The 10,397-nt window shown below is 45.6% G+C and overlaps 1 protein-coding gene across 4 annotated transcripts in view; it reads right to left on the reverse strand.

Annotated features, from left to right (window-relative positions):
* ACSL3 (acyl-CoA synthetase long chain family member 3) overlaps nucleotides 1-9,662 on the reverse strand; it is a 48,802-nt gene extending 39,140 nt beyond the window's left edge. For 2 of the 4 annotated variants that reach the window (XR_010346352.1, XM_064385990.1), the window contains exon 1: nucleotides 9,472-9,624. The gene's annotated coding sequence lies outside the window, so the exon portion shown is untranslated. Of the gene's footprint in view, nucleotides 1-8,690; nucleotides 8,737-9,471 lie in introns of all 4 variants that reach the window. The other 2 variants (XM_064385991.1, XM_064385992.1) reach the window with 2 other exon arrangements.
* Between the last annotated feature and the right edge of the window lie 735 nt (nucleotides 9,663-10,397).

Genomic DNA, 10,397 nt, shown 5'->3' on the forward strand with positions numbered 1-10,397 from the left:
CATTTTTCAATGAACTTTGGCCAGGTCCAAAATCTGGTAAGCCTGTATATTTATGTTGTCTTTACCTTCTTTAATATTTCTTATCTATTTGATGGGATTTTGTTAGGGCTAGCTGTTGGCCCTGATGCTGGCTCATTCCCTGGTGTGCAGTGTCAATTCACACACCAAGATGAGAGATTTGATTTCTTTATTCTAGTTTGCACAAAGTAGGGACCTAGGTGTAACCCCAAAAGTCGGCGAAACTTTAGTTACACATTTTACCAAGGGCATCAGTGTCACAAATACACAGCCTCAAACCCCTATTCACCAGTTACCTCTCACTACTGCCTGCTCATTATTCCACATGCACAGCCTCCTCTGCACTGGGGCCAGGGTCAGTTTTGAGTAGGTGGTCAGTGGGTGGTGGCCATGAACTCCCCTGCCAGAATCACCTTTCCCCAGGCACTGCTCAGTCCTGCTGACTCCACGCCTGGTGGCTCCTGTCCAGACAGCCCTCTCATCTTGGACCGTGTTCTCCTTCCCTCAAAACAGAAGATTAGCCAAGCCTACAAGTCTCTGCAGGTTTCACAGTGCAATTGCTTAATCACAACTGCCTACCTATAGCTACTAATTAACATCAAAACAACTGCACAGTTCGGTTCAAATCTTGAGGGACCTGATAACCTTACACCAGAAGCTCCTGAAAAACAAGAAATAGATGAATACTCAGGTAACAAAACAAATCTGACAGAACAAAATAGAAGATACAGACTTCACAAGGAAGTGTGAAAATTCCAAGTCTTGAGACAAATTTCTCACAAGGAAAATATCAGCCAAATGAACAATACATACAGGAGGAATTTTACAGTACATTTCAAAGCAAGAAGGATATCCATAGCATGATGTAAGCTATCAGAGTGATAAAGAGGGATGTTCCACCATTTAATCTGAAAGGCTAAGCTGGCAACATTTTTATACACTTTCTTTTTTGAAGGATAAATACATTTTCAGGTTCCAATTATTTGGGGTTTTGCTAGATTTTGTTTGGTTTGTTATTTTTTTAAACATCATTGTGTCCAGTCATCTACAGTGATTTACCACCAAAATAAATGGAATTAAGTAGATCCCACAAGAATATCTGCTTTTCTCACACCCCACACTTTCCAGAACAGGAACAACCCCTCTCCTCTGGCCTGCAATGGAAGTCACAAGTCCTTCACAAAGGATCACCACCTTTTTAAGGAAGGTTGCTTCTCCCAACCCATGTGCATGGTTCAGATTGGGTTATCCAACATTCATGCTCGGTACAATGAAGAGCTCCCCTTCGAGCCACACGGCAGAAAAACAACAGGAATGCAATTTATGAAAATCACAGCCCTAGCCAGTCTTGACTCAAACCAATACTCACACAAGATTCACTGGGAGTTTCAGTTTGTAGACTGAACCTCTCCGTAAGGACTAAGCAAGACATCTCAAAAGCACTGCTTCACTCTACATGCAAAAATAAACCATGGAGCTTTTCCATAAGAGAGAAATTAAATTTGCTCTAAGTTCTAGGAATATGTAATTTTCACTTTTGGTAACTTCACCTCTGCCACAGGTTATAAACCTGTTCTCAAAATCAGTCATCTGTTTCTCAGATTGCTTACAGTGGTATCTGTGAAACCCCACATCCTAAACACCCAGGTTCACAGATGATTAAGCCTAACTCTTAAGCTGGTTTAACAGAAATACTTTGTTTAAGATTTGGAGTATATGTCCAAATGCAACTATTGTCCTGCAATGGCAAGAAACTGCCTCCCTCCTAGTGTTATTCAGGACCTAATGCTAAAAAATTACTTCACTTATTTATTATTTCTGATTTCAAAAAACTCCAACGAAACCAAACCAATTTATAAGACACCAGAAATGCTGCACACACAATCAGTGGAAATGGGACTTCAACAAATATTTCCTATGGATACAAGCATAGCACCATAAACACCAAATTACCAAAAGGAACTGGAAAGCCTGGAAACCATGGCCAAACCATTGGCCAATCAAGCACTTGATGAAATCTGGGGAAGACTACCAGAGAAGAAGATTTTGACTGTTAGTGCTTCAGCCTCGTTCCTCCATCTATCTATGGACAGACAGCACATTTTGCATTCAACACGTTGTGGGGTGACTGATGGAAGTCACACAAAAGGCTGAGCTACAGAAAGACAAGTAGGCTGCTTCTCTGCAAACTGCTTTGTATGGTTTTTATTTCTCTTGGCTGCTCTAAAGTTCTAGGGACTGTGCGGAATACAGTACTACAAAAGAAAGAAACAGCCAAGGAAAAAGAAAATACTTCAAATTCAGTGTTTTCCTAAGGAGCTACTTGATCTAGATTTTATCTCGATACTGCCTGGGGAAAAATTACTCTTTTGTTCAAAATCCAGCACTATAATTTATTTAAACATGGCATAAAGAAGTCTACCCTGCTTATTTGAGTCATCATTCTATTTTCTAGCTTTAGAAATAATAGAGTATCAGGACAACCTCTCTCCATCACACTGGAAAAAATATCCTTTTCTCTCTTTTTATCACTCTTCCTTTTGTAAGCAAAGCAAGGCAGGATCAGTCATGAACATGCTCAACAATTGCATAACTCAAAGCAAACACAGAACAAGGTCTCATTAAATTAGAAGCCATTTTATTCTCTGAGAAGAAGCATTACACAAGTGTTGTTCTCAGCTCCAAGTCCTTGTGTGTCACCCTTAAAAATAAAACTCACAAACACAGGTGGTGACAATCAGACGACAATATTCAGTGCCCACAGATATGTTCAGAATGGGATGAAGGTGAGGAAGGAACTACATCCTCCCAGGAGATCACTCAAGTCAGTAGTTCAGAATCAGTACACAAATACTGCGTAGGTAGAGGGAGGTTTGGGTAGAAGAGAATCCTGTTTTTCTCTTCAGGGAAATGAAACACACCCTTAGACTCTGATTATGCAAACATGACCAAAATTGAGATACATGGCTGGGTAGAGCCTTCACTGCTAAGTTTCAAGAGCACTGACCTTTTTTAAAAAGAAAGGTGCCACAGTAGCAACACCTTTTGTAGTAATTTTGTGAATATTCTCAGGAAAAATTATTTTGCCTGCTTTATACAGATGTCAGCTTTAGATTAATACAACGAGACAAGCTGGAAGTCCAGAATAGACTATTAAATATTTCTAGAAGAAGAATATAAATATTTCACATGTTTCATGAGCCGCTAGCATTACAAGCGACAAGGAAAATACATCTTGCTTTTAAAAAAAATCCCCCAAAGAATAATGAAATATTAAGCTCATTATGTAATTAAAATATATGCAGTTTCAACCACTGTACTCTTAGAATCTGTTATCTTAGATGTATACACATTTACAGATCACAAAAAAACAAGTCAGGATAGCAGATACGTCAGTCCTTTCACAAGCTGACCCGGCCACAACTGCATTTGTGACTGTGTAACACAGGATCTGGGCAGAAGACTTTTTTTTCTTAACTATAACTGATATTATTAGTAAATTACAGATTTAAATTTTTTGAGTGTCTGTTTTACCTAGCTTTCCTGATCAAAAACCCTCACCCCATCTTCCAACACCCACTAACAGCCTTGGCTTGGTGACCCAGACATTCACACATGAGCACACAGCCCTGCTGGGAAGTGGATTTGTACCATGTTGAAAGTACTGGAGGTTACCAGGTTAAACCTTTTGTGCAGATTGTAAGAAAAACAGGTAAGAATCTCCACAAGCATATTCCCCCTCAAGAAAGGTGAAAAAATAAAATTGATGCAGTTTTTCAGCACTGCAGAATTGGAAAATGTTTTCTATGCATCTTGAAGTTATCCATTAGGAAAAGCACTTCTCTGTTTACAATTTCTCTAGAACAATACACTGCAGCAATACTTCATCAGGACAATTAAACTGCAGCTGTAAATGCCTGGAAAGTTCTGTTACCAGGGCTTTACTTACACTGGGGCAGACCAAACCCAGCTTGCCACCAAGCTCCCTGCCTGAGCACTCCTGGGACAGCTGTCTCCTCTGGGTGCCTGCTGCCTTTACCTCTCTTCAGCACTCACAAACAAAAATCCTGACAGAATCTGTAGACACAAAAAAGCAGATGTTTCTCTACATAACCACTTAAATCCTCCTGCAAGCCATCACCTCCTGCTTCTTCTATTCCCTTCTGCCTTTCTCCATACCCATACACTCAAAACCAACTACAGATACCTCTTTACCAAACACAAATTATCAACTCATCTAAATTTTAAGTTAACCACAGATGTTCCACTTTCCAGTTTTTCATGGGTTCTCACAGAATGAGCTTATAAACATTGATTTTAATAATGGTTTGGTGAAACAACTGCAGACCACACTCAGTTTCATAGACTGTCTTCTCATACTGTCTCAACTTTGGTTGGTAGAAATTTTATTGTCTATCTGATCCAACAGAGCTTGCATCACCATGCACATTGAAGTATGGCACTGCAATAATTGCACAAGAAGCACAGTGCCCATGGAAAACTTTCCTGAGGATGGCCAAGATTTCTCACACGCCTGAGCAACCACCCTGAACAAAATGAGGCATGTTCCATACCCTGTCCTGGAGAGCAGTAAGGCAAAGGCAGAAGTCCTGCATCTAAAGATGCAGAAAAAGCTTTTCTACATAGTTTTCAGTTCACAGTATCCTTATGGAGTTATCTCAGGAGAGAATGTTCTACAGACAGGAATGTCACACATAAAAGAGATGGGGACTGAACGTGGCAGTACTGTACTAGTGCCACTCTGCTGCTTCACCAAGTCACTTCTAATCTTCACTATCTATTTTCCCCTTCCAGGTCTCATACTGGTTTCATCTAATAGATACAAGCATTCAAGGTAAGGATATTTACTCAGCTCTAAAAAGCAAAGCACTAGATTTCCAGTTTTATAGCGCAATGGGAGAAGGTTTGCAGTTTGTTCTTGCTGTTTTCACTATCAACAGTGAAAATCCATAAGCCAGTAACTTCAATAATCTTATCTTCCCTGCTTTTCAGGAAACTCATCAGACTGAGAGGCCAGCCTGTCCCATTTCAGGTATTGTAATTAACTAGCACATTTTTGTAATTAACAAGGCTCATGAACACTGAGGCAAAGACAACGTTCCAATGCACAGGTGGTGACAAATTGCCACCTCCTCCTCTGGGATTACAGACACCTTAAGTCAGCACCTGGACTTCCCATGAGCTCACTTAAGGAATGAGAGGGCACGTGGGTGAGGATTCCTCCCCAAGGATCTGTAAAAGACTTTTGCAAGTTTTGAACCGAGTTGATTCAAACCATTTTGAATTGTGACCAACTTTTCTCTAATTGATTCAAAAGGTAATACAGAATAAGCTCTGAGTTTCCTTCAGAGTTGCACTCCTGCCCCTCCCCAGTATTTTGGAATAGTTCTTCAGGAGGTGTGTTTAAGGATATGGCCTTCTCCACATGATTTCCTTCAACAGACTCAAAATCATTAGATCCCAAACTGTATCTTGCAGCTGAGTACTGAACTCTTTGAGAGCCTCTCAAGCTTTACTACATAGCCCTGATGTAGACCAGGCCCTCAGGATGAAGAGCAGGTTCTTCCAACTTTAACTGCATAATTAAACAAACAAAGTCCTGCCATTTGAGAGCTGCCTGAGTGCTTGCTATACTGCTCCAAGTTTGACATGTAAACCTGCACTGCCAGACCACACGCAGCCCTAAACAAGCTGGCTCACAACCTTCCACTGCAACTGATCTGCTGGCAGTAATAGGTAGAGCCATGGGATAATTCAGGTGGAAAAGAAAAGCAGGGGGACTCTGGTACAACCTCAAGCTCAAAGCAGACTCAGCTGTGAAATCACACCTGCTTTCTCAGGGCTTTATCCAGCTGGATTTTGAAAACTTCCACAGAAAGAGTCTGCACGGGCTCTCTGAGCTACCAAGTCTCACCACTTGACACACCTCAGGGTGAAAAATGCCTTATGGACACAGAGCTCTGACTGCAATTCACACCTGCTGGCTCTTTTCTTCCCACCGCACACCACTGTGAAGAACTTGGCTTCACTCTCTTGAAAACTTTCACACAGGTGCTGGAAAGGTTCCCCAAGCCTTTTCTTCTCCAGGCTCAACAACAGGCACAGTTCCTCTACTTGTCACAAATCAAAAGCTCACAACTCCAGCCAATCTTGGCAGCTGCCCACTGAACCCACTCCAGTTTATCGACATTTCCCTCACCCAAGGGAGGGGAGCACAACTGTATTCTGGACATGGTCTAACCAGTGCCAAATGGAATGGGATAATTGTCTCACTTGTCCTACTGGCTGTGCTCCTGTATTCAGCTCGCTGGCCACCATGGCCCCCAGAGCCTTCCTAGCTGGGCTGGCCCCAGAACAGGCTGTGCTGGTGCAGGGGTCACTCTGACAGGGAGAGAGCCAGGGAGCCCCCACCCACCCTTAAGGAGCTGCTTAAATGGTAAATTTGCTTAGTAATCGGCAGCAGATGAAACGGATCGAAATTGAAGCCAAGTCCTCTTAGTGTTAATACACCTTACTTAGTAGTACTAAGTCGCCTCTTAGGGCCATATTCAGATGGCCTAAATTCCACATAAATCCTTCTGCCTCCTATTTCTTATTAGCTGGCTTTCAGGCAGCTCCCCACTCAGTGTCTTATGTAAATTCTCTGAATTGCTTTTCAGAACCACCTAGAATTCTCCATTGACTGGGAAAAGGGGCTCCAGTGGAATTCAGGCCACCTGAGCCTAGTTTTTAAGGTCCAGTAACACTGCAGCATCAGACTGCACTATTTTTTGGATTTGCCACCATGGCAGTAACTAACACTTGGCTGTCAGGACAGGTTTAGTTACTCTCCCACTGGAACAAGTATTTTAAAAGAAAATGTAGACTGCTAAAGAATTCAGGACTCAGTTCTTCCTGCTGCTTTCTGGAAATTTAATCCATAGCTGGATCTCCTTTAACAAGAACACTTTATCCATAGTCCTTTTGAATTTTGTCCTGAGCCATGTGCTATGTTTGTTCCAGAAGTCTTGACAGTCCATTCAAAAAAATTGGGTCTTTAGTATGACTCAATGGCTCAAACCATTCACTGGTCTACAGAAAGGCAGAATAAAAGCCCTACAATCAGCACTGAATGGGGGCTGGGGAAAAGAGTGGTTTAAATGCTCACCAGTTCAGCAAAAGCACACCATGCTTTAAGTCAAACACGACAGTAACTCTCCTAGTTCTTCAGAGATTAATTAGCTTTCCGATAAATACCACTCTGATTTTCTGAGGTTTCTGGCTAAATCTTTGAAAAGTTATTTCTTACAGGCATCACGGACACTTTTGGAAGTGTCCTAAGTGAGAAATTACTCATAGTCAGCTCAACAGGCCCTACTCAGTGTTCTTACATACTCAGAATTCTCCAAGCAAAAGAGATGGAGCAGGGAAGATAGGAACCACACATAAACACTTCTGAAAAGGGGAACCAGATTCTACACGCCACAGTCCTCACACCTCTTTTCAGGCCATTAATAGTGCTTGTATCAAAGCCCCACAGCACTCGATGCACAGGTATGGAGAGTCTACCCCTTGTCCACAGCTGTAAGCCAGAGCTCTCTCAAAACATCCCACCTCTGTGAAATATAAAGAATAAATTGAGGCTGGAATTTATACCTGCATCCTTACTTGAGTGGAGCAGGACATTTGGAGATAGCACAAACATTCAGAACCAAGTGCCAGCTTACTGCAGGTCAAAGAGACTACTGTGGAATTAAGTCAGCAAGCCAAGAGGCACCAGATCCATACCACAGACTGACTTCATTACGAGTTTCAAAATTGTTCACCACACAGAGCAGCAGCTCCCTCACACTGACTGAAGTTTGTCACTGAACAAACAAATGTTAAACCTGAACCGACCTCCCATTTCTAGGGACCAACAATAACAAACATGCTGAACAACTACAAACAAAAACAGGTCTGTAAGTCACAATGCTCAGTTTCAGCCATTCCTGAGGCATAAATCTACAGGTCAGGGAAGATTCACCAAGCTTACAAATGTCTTTCCTTAACTTTTCAAAGCACACACAACAAACAGGATGAGAAGTGCTGCAGACAGCATGAATAAAAAGTCTTATGAATGCACCCAGATGATTACCTTCCTCTTAGGACACAGTTAAGACCTGATAACACATCTATTATTTCATGCTTCTGATTTTTTAGCCCCAGGAAATAAAAGTCATAAGCCAAAGTGAATTTTTGCACAACGAGATGGCAATCCACTCTGGAGAAAGACAGTATCAAGAGCAGAATGTAAGTAGTCAAAAATCACATTAAAGCTTTTGGTTTCATTTTTTTTCATGTTTTTCTTTACATGATGCTTAAAATAATAACACGACAAAAAAAAAAATAATAAATTTCATGTGAACTCAAATTTTTGTATTTTGAGCAAAAATTATTTCCCTTGCCCTTAACAGACTTTTTAAAGTAACCAAAATATTTTTATCACTGGTATTACTCTTTTTCATTAATTCTGTACTGATAACAACACTTAAAAACTGAGGCTGCTCAAACACAAGAATTTCACATCTGGTGTTACCAAACCCATTTCACAGGCCAAAAAAAAAAGTGCTGAACTATAGAATCTGATACTCCTAAACAAAATGCAGTACTTATTGTAAGAGATTACATACCAGCTGCTGTACACAATAATTCAATGTTGGTGGGGAGGGCTTGTTTCTTCAGCACAGTAAAAAAAAAAATAAATGGATTGGTTATAAACTATCTTACAAATATTTTTACTCTGTTACTGCCCTCATTTCTCCGGAGGTTACTGTTTCCTCATTTCGCAGGGATTCTGTGTGAGTCCCAAACACTGAGCTTCACGCTTATGGAACTATCTGTAGTAGTATTTTCAGGCTTGCTGCTCTCCCTAGGAGTGAAAGGTGTCCCTGTGCTATCCTTCCCGGGCGAGCCCTGGAAGGGAACGCACCCCAGCATCAAACCCTGCATGGATCCCCTGGAAACAGCCCGGCAACCCCGAACCCAGCCCGCACATCCCGGCCCGCTCCTCCCGCGGCCCTGCCGCCTCCGCGCCCACCGCCCGCGAGCCGCACGCCAAGACCGCGGGGCCGGGACAGGCACCCGGCCGGGACAGGGCACCGGGTACCGGGCACCTGCCGCCCGCCGCGCTCCCGCCACCCGCTCGGACGCACACAAAGCACAGCAGCGCGCAAAACCGCGCCTGTTACCGACTATTATCCCGCTAATTATCCGGAGCGCCGCTCCCGCGGGGGCGGCGCCGGTGCGCAGCCGCCGGCCCCGCCGGGCCGCCTCAGCACCCCGCGGCCCGGATGGCCGCCGCACTCGCCCCCGCGGAGGCGGCGGGGCCCCGCAGCACCGCGCGGCGGGGCGGGCGCGCTCCCGGCGGCGCAGGGCCCCGCAGCCCGCTCCGGCCCGCGGCCCCGCACTCACCGGCCCCGGCCCGGGGACGCCGCGGCGGCACCGCCCGCTCCGCGCACCGCCCGAGTGCGCGCCGCGCTCACCCGCGGCCGGGCCGCCCGCCGCCGCCGCGCGCGCTCATCCCGTATGCGCCACGCCGCCTCCTGGTTGGCCCGCGCCGGGTGGCGCGCGGGGCCGGGCTCCCGCGGAATGGGGTTACTACAGGTCACCGGCGCCGGGGGGCGGGGCCTGTGCCGCGGGCCAATCGCTGGCGGGGGGCGGAGCCGCGTCGGCTGCGCGTCGTGCCGCGCCGCGGCCCCGGCGCCTCCGCGCTTGGTGCCGGTGTTGTCCCTCACGGAGCCTCCTCACGGAGCCTCCTCACGGCCCCGGCCCGCCGCTGGCCCACGCCCGGTACCGCCGTTAAAGAATGCTTTTTGCCAAGCCTCCCGGTCAGAGCGAGTGACCGCGGCGGCGGGATGAGCGCGCCCCGGAGCCGCCCCGCGCGGGTCGCTGCAGCAGCCGGGGCCGCCGTTCGGGCTTTGCCGGCTCTGGGGGCTCACCGGAGCGTGTCCCCCGCCGCAGCTGCTGCTGCTCCTGGCCGGCCTCTCATCGCTCATGGCACAGCCCCTGGGCAGAGCTGGCGTCGCCTGGAGAGGTTCTGGCCGGTGCTGCTCGAGGCTGGGCTCCTCCTTAGCAATTCCTGAGGATCTTTTGTCACCAGTGACTCATCCAGGCCCTGCAAATGTTCCTTCAGAATGAGAGGTTTTCATTTAACCCGTGTAATACAATACTGAAACAAAACAAACGAGCCCCTGCCAAAGAGGAGCGAAATAAAAACAACAAATGGGAAGAAGGTTTCAAAGCCCAGGGGGAAGCTCCGGTTCCTGCGGCGGTGACAGCCACCACTGTCACAAGGGCAGCTTTGTTTGGCTGCCCTGGTCAAGTCCCCGGCACTGCGG

This window comes from Passer domesticus, chromosome 11 (genome assembly GCF_036417665.1).
Source record: "Passer domesticus isolate bPasDom1 chromosome 11, bPasDom1.hap1, whole genome shotgun sequence".
Taxonomy (NCBI): domain Eukaryota; kingdom Metazoa; phylum Chordata; class Aves; order Passeriformes; family Passeridae; genus Passer; species Passer domesticus.